At 40.2% G+C, this 17,934-nt stretch overlaps 1 pseudogene across 1 annotated transcript; it reads right to left on the reverse strand.

The window, feature by feature from the left end:
* Positions 1-11,758: 11,758 nt before the first annotated feature.
* On the reverse strand, positions 11,759-14,762 carry LOC309957997 (eukaryotic translation initiation factor 4 gamma 2-like; annotated as a pseudogene). Its single transcript has 2 exons — positions 14,683-14,762; positions 11,759-14,553 (listed from the first exon to the last, which is right to left on the reverse strand). The product of its transcript is annotated as a eukaryotic translation initiation factor 4 gamma 2-like (transcript).
* Between the last annotated feature and the right edge of the window lie 3,172 nt (positions 14,763-17,934).

Consider the following 17,934-nt stretch of genomic DNA (forward strand, 5'->3'; position numbering starts at 1 on the left):
ATTTACCTTCACTGCTACCACCCAGGCCAAGCCACCGTGGCCTCTCACCTGCTGCAATTATAGCTTCTTAACTTATCTCTCCCCTTCAACAGTGGCCCTGAGACACACCAGCTGGAATGATCATCCACCATAAACAGATAATTTCACTTCTCTGGTCACACTCCTCCAATGGCTTCTCACCTTACTAAGAGTAAGATAGTGTTGTTCAAGGCTTTGCCAGACCCTCACCCCTGTGCCCTCCTTCCCTCTGTGACTGTGTCTCTTGTTACTCTCCTCTCACTCTCTTTCCCAGGCACACTGCTCACCTGGCTTTTTCTCAAACCCACTAGGCATCTCCCCGCTCAGAGCTGCCACTCATGCTGTCCCTCCTCCCGGAATGCTGTTCCTCCAGATATCTACAAGGCTTCCTTCATCATCTCTCAGAGCTTTGCTCACACACCACCTTTTCAGTGAAGCTCTCCCTGGCCACCTAATTTAAAGCAATGACTCTCCCACTCATAATTTCTAGCGACCTTCCCTGCCTTTTGCTTCTCCTTAGTATTTTTCAACATATAGCATATTATATGTTTTTATATATTTTATTTATTGTCTGTCTCCATATAATATATATATTTTTACGTATTTTTTAACTGCTAGGACAGATAAGACAGTCAATAAATATTTTTTCAATGTTTATATAATATTTAAGAAAAAAAAATCTTACATCAGTAAGCACAGGACTAGAGACCTACGGATACTCATCATGGTGATAGTGCTTCTTTGCCTCTTTGTGTGTAAATCCATGTTGAGTTTTTTTACTTCTATAAACATGTCCTCATCTGGCCCATATTCATTTCCCATACATATACTGGGTGCTTAAATCTTTTATGTATACTGATATTATTTCATTTGATCTTCAAGTGTATGCAAGAACGATATGTGTACTTACGTTATAGGAATTTACTCAATATATGGAATGGCCTCTATTGGATTGAGGATGAAATAGTACTTTAAAAATTGTAATCTGTACCTTTCTTTAGAAACTGAAAACAGAAATCTCAATTAGGAGTAATTATTAACATATAGAATCAATATTATATAGAGTAATGATTTATCCTAATTTTTAAAGTCAGAGAGATACACGTTTATGCCTAAGAATTTAGAGGATAAAACTGAAGTATCTTTTTAATTCCTGATTTTGTGTACTTGCCATTTCTACATTTCTTCTTCCTTCTTCTTGTACTTTCTGCTTTTTTCTCTTCATTTTCCTCTTCTTCCTCCTTTACCATCTCCCTGTTTTCCTCCTGTTCCACAGATTAGTTTATTTTACTTTTTCTTTTGGCCATGCTGTGTGGCTTGCAGGATCTTAGCTCCTGGACCAGGGATCAAACCCGTGCTCCCTGCAGTGGAAGCGCAGAGTCTTAAACCACTGGATCACCAGAGAAGTCCCTATTTTATTTTACTTTTTAAGATAAATACTTATTCTCTCCCCAGGAAAAAGTTTTCACAATGAATTAAATGCCTCTAGAGATCTGAGATCAAACTGATGGATCTATTCAGTGGTAAAGGATGGGATAACCCTGGGTGGATTGAGGGAATTAACTTTTTTCCTGGGCAAAACCAAAACAAAACAGCTGCTTATTCCTCAATCCAATTACCAAATGTATATATTCAGGCTGTCTTAAGTCTTTTGGGAGACACCAAAAAATATTAAAACTTGATCTTAGCCTGCAAGGAATTAATAACATATGGATATAATTAATATGTTAAACTTTAACCACAATTGATATTAAAATAACAAGATTAATTATAACTTTCACTCAAGTGCAAGTTCACTGCTTGATGCAAGTATTGACTTCAGTGAACCTGCTCAGGCTGCAGTGATCACAGTGCGAAGTTGGGTGTCTAAGTTCAGTATCACCTTGCATTTGTGACCTGAGGGGTCCCCCAAATGGTTAAACAATTCCCCGAAGCTCAAGTGGGGCTTCTTAAGAACAGAAGTAGGGACTCCTCTGGCACTCCTCTGATCTTACTAGTCCCATGTCCTCTATGGACCTAGAAAAATAACTGTTTGAAGTTTTATAACTAGTAAGTCCTGTGTCCTTCACACTCCTTTTGCGCTTCTGTCTACAGGTGTATTGAGTGTTGACTCAAGAACACATATGGGCAAGTCTTACTCTCACTTGAGCAGGGGTATCAGTTACTGCAAAGGAGTCAGGTCCCTATATCTGTATGGACAGGCAGTGGTGAGCTTCCAGTGGACAGAGTGAGCCAATGTCTATGTGATGGGATTTCAGGGCTGCCACGGAAAATATGCTACCCAGGAAAGTTCCATTGTGCTTTAAGTTCCATTGTTCACATCAATGTCCTTGCCATAAGTCCTTGCCTTGTTAAATTGCACACTTTTTGTGGGAATACTAGCATCCTCGCATCTCACCTATCACAGGAGGTTATGGTACCAAAACAGAAATTTCTATCTTGCCCAAAATATCTCATGGAAATATAATCAAATGAACAAGTTTTGGAGAGCCTAAGAAAAGGAAGTGGATTATCTTTTTTACTTTTCACCTCAAATCATTCATCCCTTTTTAAATTTTTTTTTATTGGAGTCTAGTTGATTTACAGTGTTGTGTTAGTTTCAGGTGTACAGCAAAGTGAACCAGTTATATGTATACATGTATCCACTCTTTGTTTGCTCTTCTCTCCTTCTGACAATGTGGCATCACTATTTGCAGTTACTCTTGTTCTTCCTCCAGAGTGACCTCAAAATTTGCCCCCTTATATCATAGCCAAAGAGTCAATAAGCTGTGAAGGAAACAGCCCTGAGGAAAACTGATTGCCTTTAGGTACAGAAAAGGGAGTTCATTTTGATGGTAAAACTCAGTGTCCAGAGGGATCTGCATTAACAGTCCTCGGGTGGTAGTTAAGGAAGGACGGTCCAAGATGCGGTGTGCGTGTGTGTGTGTGTGTTAGGTGTGTGTGGGGGGAGGAAATGTGTGGGATCTAAAAGGATAAGAGTTAGGAAATAGTGGAGCTTGATTTGTGGGACCTCAGGAAGGCTGCCAAAGACATTTATGTTGTTAGAGAGAAACTCTGGGACAGAATTGGTCCTGGAATTTGGGGCTACAGGTATTTCAGCTCTGGTCAGGAAAAGAAATGCTAACACTGGAACACTGGTTTGGATATTACAGCTGGTGCTAAGTCAATAATGGACATATTTAGCTACAAAGATTCAATGACTTGTTTTTGAAAATTCATATTTGAAATAAATGTATGCATACATACATAGTTGAAATTTGATGCAATATGTAATTTTTCACGTGCTGTTTTTTTTTTTTTTTTTCTTTTACGGTACGCGGGCCTCTCACTGTTGTGGCCTCTCCCGCTGCGGAGCACAGGCTCCGGACCACAGGCTCAGCGGCCATGGCTCACGGGCCCAGCCGCTCCGCGGCATGTGGGATCTTCCCGGACCGGGGCACGAACCCATGTCTGTTGCATCGGCAGGCGGACTCTCAACCACTGCGCCACCAGGGAAGCCCTCACATGCTGTTTTTTAAAGGTATAATTTACACAGGATGAAATGCATGGATCTTGACCATTCAGTTCTCTTGAGTTTTGACAAAGGTACACACCCATGTAACACCACCCAAAACAAGACGTGGCACAGTTCCATCACTCCAGAAAGTTGGCTCCTGTCTATTTCCAGCCAATACACATCCACACCCACCTTCCCCAGACAACGATTTACTTATTTCTGTCATCATAGGTTAGTTTTATCTGTTCTTGGACTTCATATAAATGAAATGATAGAATATGTATTATTTTGTATCTGGCTTTTTAAACTCAACACAGTGTTTATGAGATTTATGCATGTTGATTGTATGAGTAGTCTGTTCCTTTTTATGACTGAGTAGTTTTCCACTGCATGACTGTATCAGTCATAGAAATAAATAGAATACGTATCTATGTATCTCTCTCTATGTATCTCAGGGTTCTCCAGAGAAGAGAATCAATATATATAAAGAGATTTATTTTAAAGAAGTGGCTCATGCGATTGTGGGGAACTAGGCTATCACCCAGATTTTTCTTGACATGCCCAATAAATGTTTATTGGGTACAGTATATTATGGACAAAATGTTGTAGAGATGGTACTTTCCTGTCTTCTTCTAAAGAGCATTAATTATTGTTTTAGCAGGCAGTTCAGTTACTCACTGAGAAGTTTGAACTTTTGGAGGCTTGATTTTAGGCTTCATTAGGGCAAGTACATTTTGGTTTTTCCCTATTTCTGGGACAAGTTTCTTGGTCTTGGGATATTGTCTTTACCCCTAAGATGTGGCACTTTGTGATGCCAGTGAAAACTCTGAGGTGGTTACAAGCCCCTCTTCTGATGAATTAAAACTCCAAACTCTGTCTCCTGTTCTGTGGGCAGCAGTTAAAATCTCCGGTCCACCATTTGAGCTGCCCTACTTTCGATTTCCACTGTGCTTCTGGGGCAAGCCCCCTGTACCACAGACCAGGGCTCAGCCAAGGGTCTGAGTGAAGTTTTAGTCATCTTCTGAGGCTATTTCCTCTGTGGCTCCCTCCTTTCTGGTATTTCTCTCCTTAATTTCTAGCTACTTCGGCAGATCTGAATTACATTCCCTGACGTCTCAACCTAATGAGACCGTAGCTTTCTTTCTCCATATAATGTTTCTGAGATGCATCCAGGCTGTGTGTATGAATAGTCTGCTCCTTTTTATGACTGAGTAGTTTTCCATTGTACGACTATATCTGTATCTGTATCTATATTGATGTCACCTTTTTATTTTAAGGAATTGGCCTTCTGCTTGAGTTCTACCCACCCTGCTGTAAACATGCCAGGAAGTGCCCTAATGCAGAGAGCCCGTAAGCATGGATGGCACCTAGTGCGCTTCCTTTTTCTCAAAGGTAGACTCCTCACCTGTTTTCTGCCTGCTATTTTTCGTTGTTGTACACTGATGCCTTCACGTTTTTGTTTATAAAAATGTCTGTTTTGAGTTTATGATTGTTATCTGTAGGAGGATCAGTCCCACGCAGGTCACTCCACCATTAGGTTTCCAGAACTGGAACTTTTCTCTGTGTGCTTTTAAGGTATACTCTTTTTCTCTGGTCTTCAACAGTTTGACTAAGACATGAGTAGGTGTGAGTTTTCAGAATTACTCTGCTTAGGGTTTGCTAAGATGTTTAGTCTGTGGGTCAGTCTTTCATCAATTTTTGAAAAATTTTGGCCATCATCTCTTCTTGATGAGTTACTTCTCTGTTTGTTTGTTTGTTTTGTTGTTGTTGTGTTTTTCAATTTTCTCTCTTCTCTCCTTGTGAAACTTCAATTATATGTATGTCAGAAAGTTTGGTATCACCACATAGATCTTGGATATTCTGTTCTTTTTCTTTTCCTTTTTGTGCATCAGTTTGGATAATTTTAATTGATCTGTATTCAAGCAAATGGCTTTTTTAAATCTGCTGTGTCCGGTTTTCTGATTAGCCATTGGATAAACTTTTTGTCTGATATTACATTTTTTTATTTCTAGCATTTATATGTGTTTCTTTTTCGATAGTTTCCATCTTTTTGCTGTAATTCATCATCTGTTTTCATATGTTGAATGCCATTTCTGTTAGATTCTTTATAATATTTATTGTAAATATTTTAAAGTCCCTGTAATAATTCCAACATGCCATCTGTGGGCTTCTTTCTCTTGACTATGTGTTGTTTCAAACAGATCATTTCTTCTCACTTAGGATGTCTCAAAATTCTGGATTTTATGATGGGATTGTGAGTAAAAGAACAGTAAAGACTGAAGTAATATTATTTACTACACCCCTCCCCCAAATCAAGCGTCTTTTTTTCTGTCAAGCCTCTAGACTGGGCGGCTAAGTCGCTATAATCTGGTTAAAGTCAGCTGTCTCTACTCTGCCGTAGCTTCAGTAAGTTTTAGGTCACCACTGGCTTCAAATGTTCTGAAGGTTAGATCGGGGCTTTCCCTTTGATAGCACTTGGATCTGAGCCAGATCTCAAGGCTCTCGTATGCTTTATAGCCAAGTTACTTTCTGCACTCCGGCTGCTAGATTTTTAATTGCTCAGAGTGCTCTTTATTTATTCGCGCTCTTAGTTTTCTGACCCTTGGGAGATCTCTCTTCCTCTTCCTGCCTCACCATCAAACTTCAGTAGTGATTGCTTGCATCCATGGAGAGCCTGAAGTGCCTCAGATGGACTTTTCTTGCCATGTCCCCAGTCCTCAGCAGGCTGCTTCTCTTAGGAAGGCCCTATGTGCCTTGCCCTGTCCACAGCTGTACGTCCACGTGCAGGAAGGTCTGTGGGGAAATGGCGGGTGGGAGCAGACTTGCTCTGAGGCTGGGGCTCCTGGGGATGCTAATTCATCACGCCAGCCCTCACACGGTCACTGAGAGGTAATTAAGAGTTTGGGTAGTTTCTTCTTACTCTGTGGTAGTTTCCTCCTTTTTCTACACCATTCCTTCATGGAGGAAATCAGTGTGGCTCACTTCTCTACCAGGAAGGGCTCAACATTTTTTGGAATTTGTTCCTTTAAGTTTCTTTCCTCAACTCTCTGATTATTTTTAACTATGTTTTTGTAGCTTATGCAATGTATTCTCATTAGGGCTGGTCTCCTGTGACTTTTTACACGCTTCCTTATAGCACAAGGCCCAGTTCAATTTAATGTCCCCTACAAAATAATTTAATAAATGCTCTTACTTGAGTGAAGTTAAGGTAAAGATCGTTTTAAATCCATAAAAGATGAAGGTAATTTTACTGAAGTTCTTTATGGTCAGGGAACATAATTTTGAAAAATCCATGGCCTAGTACAGAATTAAAAATTTGTTTTGATAGAGAGAAAAGGATGATAGGAACAGATTACTAAAACTTGTAAAACCAACAATGGTATTCTTTTTTCTTAAAGAAATATTTATACTTAATCTCATTAAATAAGAATATATATTAAAACATACATATATATGCATATGTATACATATACACTTATATATATACCTATACATTAAATTCCTTAAAAAGGAATATTTATACTTCATCCCACTTAACATTAATACACACTCAGTATAAAAAATCAAAAGGCATAGAGATATGTAAATTAGAGTTAGTATTTCTTTACTCTTACTCTTTAAAGGTGATCACTGTGGACTTTTTGTATATATATTTCCAAACTTTGAAATTATCTATATACAGAATATCTAGATTTTAAAAAAACAAAGTAGAAATCACATTAAGAATTGTGCAACACGATGTATTTTAGTTGACGTATACGGACAGATATCATTCCATTATGCATTTTCCTAACCAGTTATTTTCTCCAGAAAGCATCCCTAAGTATGGTGTGTTAAGCAAAATTTAAAAGAAATTCTCAGTTATTTTATTTTTCCAGAGTATCACTTAAGCTCACCCAATTCTGTTCCTTATTGTTCCCATTTCCCCCATTTCTCAAATGTCTGACACCCTGCTCCAGCTAATGCATTTCCTTCCACCAGTATGCCAGACTGGTGAAAATATTAGCAATTACACTGCCACCTTGTGCCAGAGTCCATCTGAGCGCCACTTGCCATCCGTGAAGGGGTTCTCATTGCCAACTGAGGAACAAGAGATTCAGCTCTAAAATCCTATCTTAGTATGTACTTTCTTAGACAACACATGGCAGTGATCGCTTGCAATAGGTTGGGTCTCTTGGGAAGCAAACCCTGTGATGGAGATTAGCATCCACGGTATTTATTAGGTAGTGCTCTTGGGAGAAGAAGGACCAGGGGTGAGGAGGCAGAAGCTGACCTGTGATCAGTCTCAACAGTGCCTTCAACAATGGCTTTATTTCCACGATGGGCTTTGGCAGCCTGGTGACCTTATGAATTGTCCTAAGTTGAAGCAGCGGACACCGTGGAAAAACAGCATGAAATAAACTCTACACAGAAACAACAGAATACATCACGCATAATCCTTTCCCTTTTTTAAATCAATTTTTTGAACCTTCTGGTAACTATCAAAAGTAACCAATGAGCACGTGCAATTTTTTTTGTATAATTACTAACTCATGATTTTACATATGTATAAGATCTGTTTCAGGCCTTTCCAGTCATTTCCATCGATGCTCAAACTATTCCACAAATTAACCAGTGGGAGCTGCTCTAATTGTTTCCTCTGTCTCTTTTCTTTGACATCTATAATCGTTGATAGCTTTCTTGCTTTTCAGCACAAGATGCCAAAGATCTATTCGACGTATTTTCCACTCAGACCTGGAATCAGTCAGTTTCACAAGGAGGAAAATTAAGTTCTGAGACCAGAATCGAAGCCCCAGAAGTGGTCACTGCTATCGATTTGCTTTTGCTTCTGGAACTGCTCAGTGAACAGGTATTTACATAATATGTATTTTTTAAAAAGATAAATAAATGAAGGTAGGTTTCTTTGTCAGCTCAGGCTGCTGTAACAAATACCATAGACTGAATGGCTTAAACAACAACATTTATTTCTCATAGTCCTGAAGACTGGGAAGTCCAGGATCAAGGTGCCAGCAGATTTGGAGTCTGGTGCGAGCCCGCCTCCTGGCTTGTAGCTAGCCACCATCTCGCTGTAACCTCACGTGAAAGAGAAGAGGTCGTTTCTCTCCTGTCTCTTCTTTTGAGGGCTCTCTCTTGTGACCTAATGACCTCCCAAAAGCTCTGCCTCTAAATATATTACACTGGAAATTAGAGCTTCAACAAATGAGTTTTGGGGGGAAACATTCAGTCCATAACAATGAGAATGTGTATTTTTTAGAATAAGAAAAAAATTGTGTATCCAAAATGATATTTCTATTTCAAATGTATGATTACTGTGTATTAACTTATTTGGTTTTATGCTTTTCTTTCCATATTTTCTTATATTGAAGATCTTGGTGACATGACATATACCTAATTACTCGTTTGATTTATCCTAAACCATACACATATAATAATTTCAAAATAACAATACCAATGTCTTTAATAATAAACCTACTGAATGCAGCCTGTGATTTATTTGTGGTAATTTTTATCCTTAGGATATATCTCACTAGCGATGGACTGTAAAAATACTGCATTTTAATTATTCTTTTCCGTGTGTTTATGTCAACAATTTGTTATGCAATTAGATTCTTTTTTTTTCATTTTTAGGAATTGCTTAGCTTTTTATTTCTGAAATAACTATACTTTTTGATTACATAAGGCTTTTCCAGGGTTCCCAAGTAAATATTTATTTGGACATTCAGTTCCTTTTTCTGTTTCTTGCCCCATAGTAACCATTTTTAAATAGTTTTTGGTTTATCTTTCTACTGCTTCAAAACACAAGTAAATTTATACTTCTATTCCCTATTTGAAAACATTTTTTTAATTTGAAAATTAGAAGGACTTTAAAACATAGTCATATTTTGCAATACCTGATCCTATAGTTAGACAACTATATCAGATAGAAGATTGATTTTTTTTTTTTTTTTTTTTTTTTTGCGGTGCGCGGGCCTCTCACTGTTGTGGCCTCTCCCGTTGCGGAGCACAGGCTCCGGACGCGCAGGCTCAGCGGCCATGGCTCACGGGCCCAGCCACTCCGCAGCATGTGGGATCTTCCCGGACCGGGGCACGAACCCGTGTCCCCTGCATCGGCAGGCGGACTTTCAACCACTGCGCCACCAGGGAAGCCCAGAAAATTGCTTTATTTTGTACTAATATAGACTCAGAGAATAGGACTTCTAATTAGAAAAAGCAAGTATTATGAATCTGTAAGGAAATGTATTGGAATATTATAATAAAAATAGAATATGTACTCATATTCATGTAGTGCTTTTCAGTTTATATAACACTTTCACTATGAATTTATTAATTTGATTTTCACAATAATCTTACGACTTTATCTCCACTTTACAAATCGGAAACTAAGGCCTGGGGACAAAAATGCTTTGTCCAAGGCCTTGCCAGTTACTTGTCAGCTAATTACTGACCGAGGTAGGGGAAGAATTCAGCCTGTCTGCCTCCAATCCATATTGTAATGATGCTGCCTCTCAAATCACTTGCAAATATATATGGAACACTTGTGTCCTAGGCTGTGTCTTCTGTAGTTGTCGTAAGTTACTCCAAGTAAGTTTTCGAAGTAGGAAACCCTCTATTCCCTTTTTGAAGATTCACAATACAAAGTAACATTGTCAAGTCTCTGGAAATGTCTGTATTTTTTGAAATCTGTGTTATGTTGCATTTTTAAATGTTTCCTGATTTCACAAGACCACAGAACACCCCCCTTGGGCACTGTCCCCCACCCCGAACTAGGCCTGAAAAGGTGTCAAAACAGTAAGACTTGTTATTGTTAAAAGCGTGGGTGAATGCACTTCACGGCAGCTTCAATAAGCAGTTCTTTTCTTGACATAAACCATGCTTGAGAATTACATTTGGTTTAGATGGACATCTGTGATGTGTGGGAAGCCAAACTTTGAAGATCAATTGTGTTGTAATTTGATTCACTCAGTCCTTTAGCAACTTAACCAGGCCCTAATTAAAACAAAAACATTTACTGGTAATATTTTCCTCATAGAAAATTCACCCCTATTTAGTTAACAGACTAACAGGAGAATCCACAGCAGTTTAGAGTTGCTTCCATGTGTTCCTAGGAACGAGAAACCATGACAGAGCACGGCCTCAGCCGGAGTCTTCTGCATTTTCTCATCTGCAATGAGGTAAGTTGATGTGGAGATAAATGAGTCTGAGATACAAAGAAGTATTTACCCCTGGAAAATATGCTCTGCACTAAAACAGAGGTGAGTACCAATGCAAGCAGAACAGAACATGTGGCGCTATAAAGCCTTGAGTTTTCAGGAAATTTATGTACAAAAGTAATAAAGAATGAATACTACAATCACTTGATATAACAGGATATTCTTTAGTATCTCAATTTTTTGTTATTTTTATTATGATTATTTCAGGTCAAGTGACCTATTTTATTAAGAATAGAGAAAATGCTGTTTTGAAAAAAGAGGAGGTACTTTAAAACTTGGAGTTTTTCCTCCATTCCTTTTTTTTTTTCCCCAGTATCACAATGTTTATTGATAGATACAAGTATATAAAATCAGGGCATGAACATGACTTGATAAATTAAGTAGACTTAATTTCAATACTATAATAAGAGGGACCAATTCAAATTCTCACCATTTGTTTCACACCCACAAAGACCACTTTAAGGGCATTTACGATCTCTCAGAACTGGTCAGTTTTGTACAAGTAAACCCAGGCTCAAGGATATGAAAAACTAGCACATAAAGCCCAGTGTAGAAATACAGGCAGTATACTATTACGGCAACAACCATCAATTCCAGTTAAAAAATTTTCTGTAACAACCAAATGGATAATCAAATATTGCAACAACTCAGGTATTACTGAGCAAAGTGCATTTCTACAGTATTCAGTGTTGCTATTCAGTTTTCTAACTTAAAACAGCCTATGATAACTGGCAGCAAAGAAGGTCCTTGCAATAGACTGCCTCTGCCTGAGAACTTATGATGTAATTATTGCATGCTGCTAATATACTATCTAAACATTAAAGATACTCCTAAAATATTTGATGGTACACTATGATTAAGACTTTACACTACAAAAAAGCCTTATGCAGAAGGAAATCCTAACTGACGTGCTTCTGCTTTAAATATTGTGAAAACGTTACAGCGAGATGAATTTTCGCAGTGGTTAGGTCAAATGCAGTAACATCATAGCAAAAGTACGCTTTGCACAATTTAAGGCTTTGGCTGGTTTTTTTTAGCCAGGTTCTTCTTCTGATTCTTCTTATTCAGCAGTTTCTAGCCAGGTTAGCCACTGATCCATGTGGAACAAAGCCTTGCCTTTCCCTGGAAACTCTTGGGTTATATCTTCTTTCTAAGCCAAGAAAGCTTCTCCTTCAATAACCTCCATGTCATGGAAGTGAACAAAAAAGCAGAGTAACATGCCTTTAGGGAAGTTGCTATTGTAGCAGTGCACCTGAAGAGCATAGAGGGCACTGACTTGTCGATCAACGTGAACATGAAGAGATTTCTGCATTACTGGCTTGAAGGAAAGAAGCAGTTGTTTTTCCTGCTCTAACTGTTCTGTGGAAGGAGCAGAGGAAGAATCTGTTTCATCACTGGGTGGGTTTACTTCACTAGAAATGTACTGTAAGAAGCTAGTCATTAAGATGTTCACAAATCCTTTATCTACATGAAGTTTGGGAGAGATGTTATCTTTAATCCACTTATATATCGTTTGAGGAGATGGACCCAACTTTATTTGCTTTAACAGTTCCTTCTCCAATTTGAGGAGTGGGAATAAGAAACTCAGTCCCTTTCCTTCCAAGATCTCCAACATGCAGTCCTTATTCCGATCAATTTCTGGGAGCATTTTCTGCATATTGACCTTGCTTTGTTGGAAAAGCTCTGTTAACCATTCTCAATCTTGTAATTTAGCTAATTGCTGAAGACAGAGTAAGAAGAGAGGAAAACGGGTGCCACTTTCCAGTGGTTGAGCTAGTTCTGAAATGCTCAGCAGCTCCGAAATGATAGCACGAGCTGCAAACTGTGCTAAATATGATTTCACCAAGGGGATGTCAACCTCCAGTTTGGGGCACTGGTCCAGTACATTCAGGAAAGCCTGCATGAAGTTGTCACTTGTGGTTATCCCTTCCTGTTTGAGGAAACTGATTAGAGAACTTGCTTTTTCTTTATCTTCATCACTTCTGTCGAGTGACAGGATGATTACTTAGCTTAACATCTTGGGGAGAAAGTGTTTAGGAGACCTCATCTCTCTTACACCACTGACAGCTTCGTTTGCATTTCCACTATTCAGATATTCGGTTACAACAGTTTCGGTTAATTTAAGCAGCTCTTCCTTTGATGGTGGTGGCTTTTTACTGGTCTTGGTAGGCTTTTCCTGAATAAGTGGTGGATTACTTTTGAGCCCAAGCTGAGGTGTCTGTCCCAGAGGTGGTGTCTGAGTGCGTGGTGGTTGTGCACTAGAAGGAATCACAGTTATCTGGCACTGGATTTTTATTCATTAGGAAAGACTGAGCAGGCCTCAGGCTAATCTCATCTGCATTAAGCTGTCCGTCCTTAGAAAACCGAGGTGGCATATCCTTCGACTGTCCTTGAAGCTGGGATAAGAGTCCCTGACTCTCATTATGGTAGAGCTGGCTTAGCCCCTGGTTTTCATAAACTTGCCTCCCATCTCCCCAAACTGCGATTGTGTGGGAGGTATGATGTGTCCCCCATGGCCATTGAAGAGTTGATTTGAACGATGACGCCCCATGGTGCGTGAAAATCTATCCTGGATAACTCCTGGACCAGTACCGATTCCGCTGCCTGGCATTTGTCCAAACATATCAGCAAGTCCTCCAAGTGGGTCCCTATCCATTTTCATCCTGGGTGGCATGAACGGTCCCTCCAGAAAGAAGTCACTTCTCATCCCTTGAGCCACGGGAGCAGGGATAAACACTACTAGATCTTTTACTGCATCTTGACGGATTTGATTGATCGTCTTTGGTCCACTGTCAAGAAGAGCCTTGCGAGGAACCCAATGGTGTTCTCTCAACTCTACGGTATCCTGCAGCAGGAAACGAATCCTCGCCGGCAATTCCTTACTTAACATCAAGAAGCACATTCGGGCAAAGTACTGATCCATTAAGCACTTGGCTCGTTCCTGGTCTAACCTAGGTCCCACTCTCCTCATTATCTGACAGAGGCACTCCAAATCCTCTCCCATATCTTTGAGTTGGACTCTCTTCTTTTTTTCCAAAAGTGTTTTGATGCACTTACGAAGGATAGATTCATGAATAAGATCAAGCTTTCCAGGCTATCCAGTGAATTTGATGTTCCCCAGCATCTTGGTCTTAGCAATGGCTCTCTGTTCCTTCTCCTTGGGGAGGAGGGGAGTTTCACACTTATCACAGACATCAACATTTCTGGTTCGGTTTTCAAATTCCTCTTGTAATTTGGAAATTAGGAGGCGTCTGAATGTTTGTGCTTTGCTTCTGTCCTGGCTGACCCTCTGCTGCTGGGCCATCAAAGTTCGGTGCATCTTCTGCCAATCGCAGACATAGCTGAGCAAACAGTGAGCTATACTTTGGCTCTTCTAGGGCTTTGTCCACAATCAGCAGTATGACCCCTTTAAGGATGAGTTTACACTCTACACCCACATTGAGGAGCTCAAGGCATAGCTTGTCAAACTTCTCAGGAGTGAGCTTCCTGAGTATGCCTCTTACTTTCCTGAAGATTGCATCATGTCGTTCTTTTTCATTTGCGGAGTTGTTTGCTGCAGAGTCGTCATCTCGTCTAGTGCTTCGTGCAGGAATCCATTTCTGCGCGTTTTGCCCTGGCGTTCTCCCCAGGAACTCGCTGTTGCCAGCAGTCTTGGGATAGTGCTGAGGTGCCCCCCTACTTCCTCCTCCGCCCGAAGAAGCACTGGAACGAGAAGCACCCCCTTCTGCAATCGCACTCTCCACTTTGGCGGCTTGACAACCAAGACTCTTCAGAAGAATAATATTAATGGATGGGGTGGGGAGGGAAGGGGTGGAACAAATGAAAAACCTTCACCGAGAACTCAGCAGCTGCTACTGCAGCTGCCGCCTCAGGATCCGGTTGTGGGGACAGGGAAGGGAGCGGGAGGGGAACGGAAAACAAAAGAGGGGGAGGGAAGGGGGAGGAAGGAGTCGGGACTGGCCTGAAACTCTCAGCTCAGAGGAGTCGCTGCTGCAGCCGCCACCTCCATAGAGCTCCGGCACGCTGCTGGCCTCCATTCTTAATTTCTGAGAAATTTCCTTGAGAATTTAAACTATTTGTTTAAGTTTTTTTTTTTTTTTTTTTTAAGTACAGTTACATATAGACGTAGAAAAAAATCTCTGGGGATTTGTATGGCCCTCGGGGGGCTAAACTGAAAACAGTTTTCTTGGATGAGTTCTTAAATACAAAGGGGAATTAACTGCAGTATGGGTTTTTTCCTTTACCATTAAGGTAATGTTCATTCATTCATTCATCAAAGACCACAAAATTACTGTTTACCAAGTGCTCTGGATTCTGATAGGCTCTTTGGGAAATACAGTCCAAATGTAGAGAATTCAAGGTTCATGGTCGCTGCTGTCAATTCGGTGGCATTCCAGTGGAATGACAAGGTACACAACTGTGATAAGATTAGTATTAATACAAGGGGAGCAATGAAGTTACTCGTTGTGATGAAGTACTGGGTGGATTTTAGACAACTATAGGAACTTTGGAGAGAGATATATATGCCTGGAGGAGTCTAGTAGAGACAGTTTTTGTGGTAAGTGTGATACTTGAGTTGAGCAGTGAACAAAGGAACCCTTGGGTAGCAGGCGAAGAACAGAGAGAACGTCCTGTGCAGGTGGGCTGTGTTAGCAGCGGCAGGAGAAAGTAACCCTCCACCCCCACCCCGCGATAGAGTCTGGGGATGAGTAATAGCAGAGTTTGTGTGTAGGATGCATGGAGAGAAAGTTCTAAGGGAGGAACACATGATTGCTGATGCACCAAGAAGGACACATTTCATCTGCGTAGTATTAATGCTCAGAATGTTGAAACTGAGTCTGACTATCCAAATTGTAGCACACTCTGGAAAACCACTGTCCTGGACCTTTAAAAATGTCAGCCTCATGAATGACAAACAAGGACGGGAGACTGTCCCAGATCAAAGGAGGTTGAAGAGACATGACATGTGTGACCCTAGATTGTAGCCCAGGGAGGAAAAGTAAATTAAAAAAACCAAGGACGTTACTGGTATACTTGGGCAAATTTGGAAATGGACGTGTATTAGAAAATGGCATCGTATTACTGTTATATTTCCTGAGTGACGTACTTGTATTATTATATAGGAGAATGCCTTCATTCGTAGGAGATTTGCATTTAGGGATGAAGTGTTATGATATCTGCAAGTAATTCTCAAATGGTCAAGAATATATTCGTGCACACACACACACACACGCACACGCACACACACACACAGACGAGAAACAAGTTCAGCAACAGCTTAACATTGAGGAATCCAGACAAAGGGCCTATGGGTGTTTCTCTTGCTATTTTTGCAACTTTTCTGTAGATTTCAAAATTTTCAAAATAAAAAGGAAGGGGAAAATAAGTTTTCTGTGAACATTTGGATGTTCATAATTTTCTTGTTTTACAACTTCTTTTATTTACTTGATACTCATTGAACATGTTAGTAAATGCCCTCAGGGCTATATCACTCAGTTTGTGCTGGTTATTTTTGTGGAAACATTTGCTTTATGATCATCATTAACACATTTTAATGTAGTGTGAGCGCATTGTATTCCTGAAAATGACTGGATAACTATGTACCATCTTTTCCCCCTTGAGTGATAGACTCATGTGACACAGCAGGCTTTTCAAAGGGTCCTAATCCTCACCACCATTATAAGACAACTTCTTATAAGCATTTTACTTTTTTTAGGTGTTCATGAAATAGTGTGGACTGATTCTCTATGAAATAAATAATCAATGCCTTTTTTTTTTTTTTTTTCGGTACGCGGGCCTCTCACTGTTGTGGCCTCTCCTGTTGCGGAGCACAGGCTCCGGACGCGCAGGCCCAGCGGCCATGGCTCACAGGCCCAGCCGCTCCACGGCATGTGGGATCTTCCCGGACCGGGGCATGAACCCACGTCCCCTGCATCGGCAGGCGGACTCTCAACCACTGCGCCACCAGGGAAGCCCCCCTATTTTTTATATATGTATTGTATGCCTATAACTTGGCCAAGTGCAATTCTTGCCTTCAGGGAATGTGTACAATTACTGATAACATATGCCTGGCCAGTTTACACCAGGGCATGTCAGGCAATAGGGGATGATGATTTTTATGTGCCTCAGGAGTGATGAGAAAAGTGGTGTGATTTTTCTGATAACAGTGGGATTTTGGAGAAACACACCTGGATGAATTGCATTGAGGCCAAAGCTTTGGGCTGTTCCCAGGGAATTATGGCTTCCAGAAACTGCCAGCAATGGGTAATTCTCCTTATTTAGGGCTGTGCTGAGTGCCTTCCCCTTTAATCATTCCATCCGAAGAGCTTGGGCCATACCAGTTCTTTGGTAACGTGGTCTCTGCTGGCATCTGGAAGGAGTCACTTTTTAACAGGCTTTCCATCTGCTAAGATGATTAATGATACCTGCTCAAACGGCTAGAGCTGTTTTTCCTCGCGGAGTTTGTGGGCGTGTGCTGACTCATGCACCCTCTGACCCCATGTCCCCATTGTGATCTGGAGCATGTACTTCCAAGAGGACTGGTCAGGTGACTGCCAGGCTATACCCATGGAACAAAACCAAGTTAAATGTTGCACAACCTAAAAACTTGGCTGTGGAAGTGCCACACTCCAAATTATAAATCCATCCCCTTTTTTTTTTTTTAATGAGAATTATTTTTTTATTTTATTTTATTTATTTTTTATTTTTTTTAATTTAATTTTATTTTTTTAATTTATTTTATTATTTATTTATTTATTTTTAATGAGAATTATCAGTTCGTTTCATCTGGTTTTACCTTCCATGGGGGGAAGTTAAACAAATTCATCTCCCCATTCAACAGGGTCCAAATAATGCAGCCACAAAATTAAAGCAACATGGGCACTATTGTAAACTGAAATCACGGTTCACTTTACAATGTAAACCTGATAACCAAAAAGAATTGATCTGAAGGTGGATATGGGGTTCATTTATTTAAAACGTTCAGAACCCTGATATCCCCTAAATTAGGATACAGAGAAATACAAAACAAAATAGTAAAACAACAACCACAAAACACAATCGTGAGGAAAGGTTTCACAGGACAAGATTTCAGGAGCTGACTAACAGGTGGATCCAGTGTTCTGTTGACTGCAGAGCATGTGGTGGACTAGACACGGCCAGGCTGTGGGGTGCCAAAGCTAGAATTGTAGCGAGTGCATTCTAGTGTGC

Source organism: Leucopleurus acutus (genome assembly GCF_964270905.1).
Source record: "Leucopleurus acutus genome assembly, chromosome: 2".
Taxonomy (NCBI): domain Eukaryota; kingdom Metazoa; phylum Chordata; class Mammalia; order Artiodactyla; family Delphinidae; genus Leucopleurus; species Leucopleurus acutus.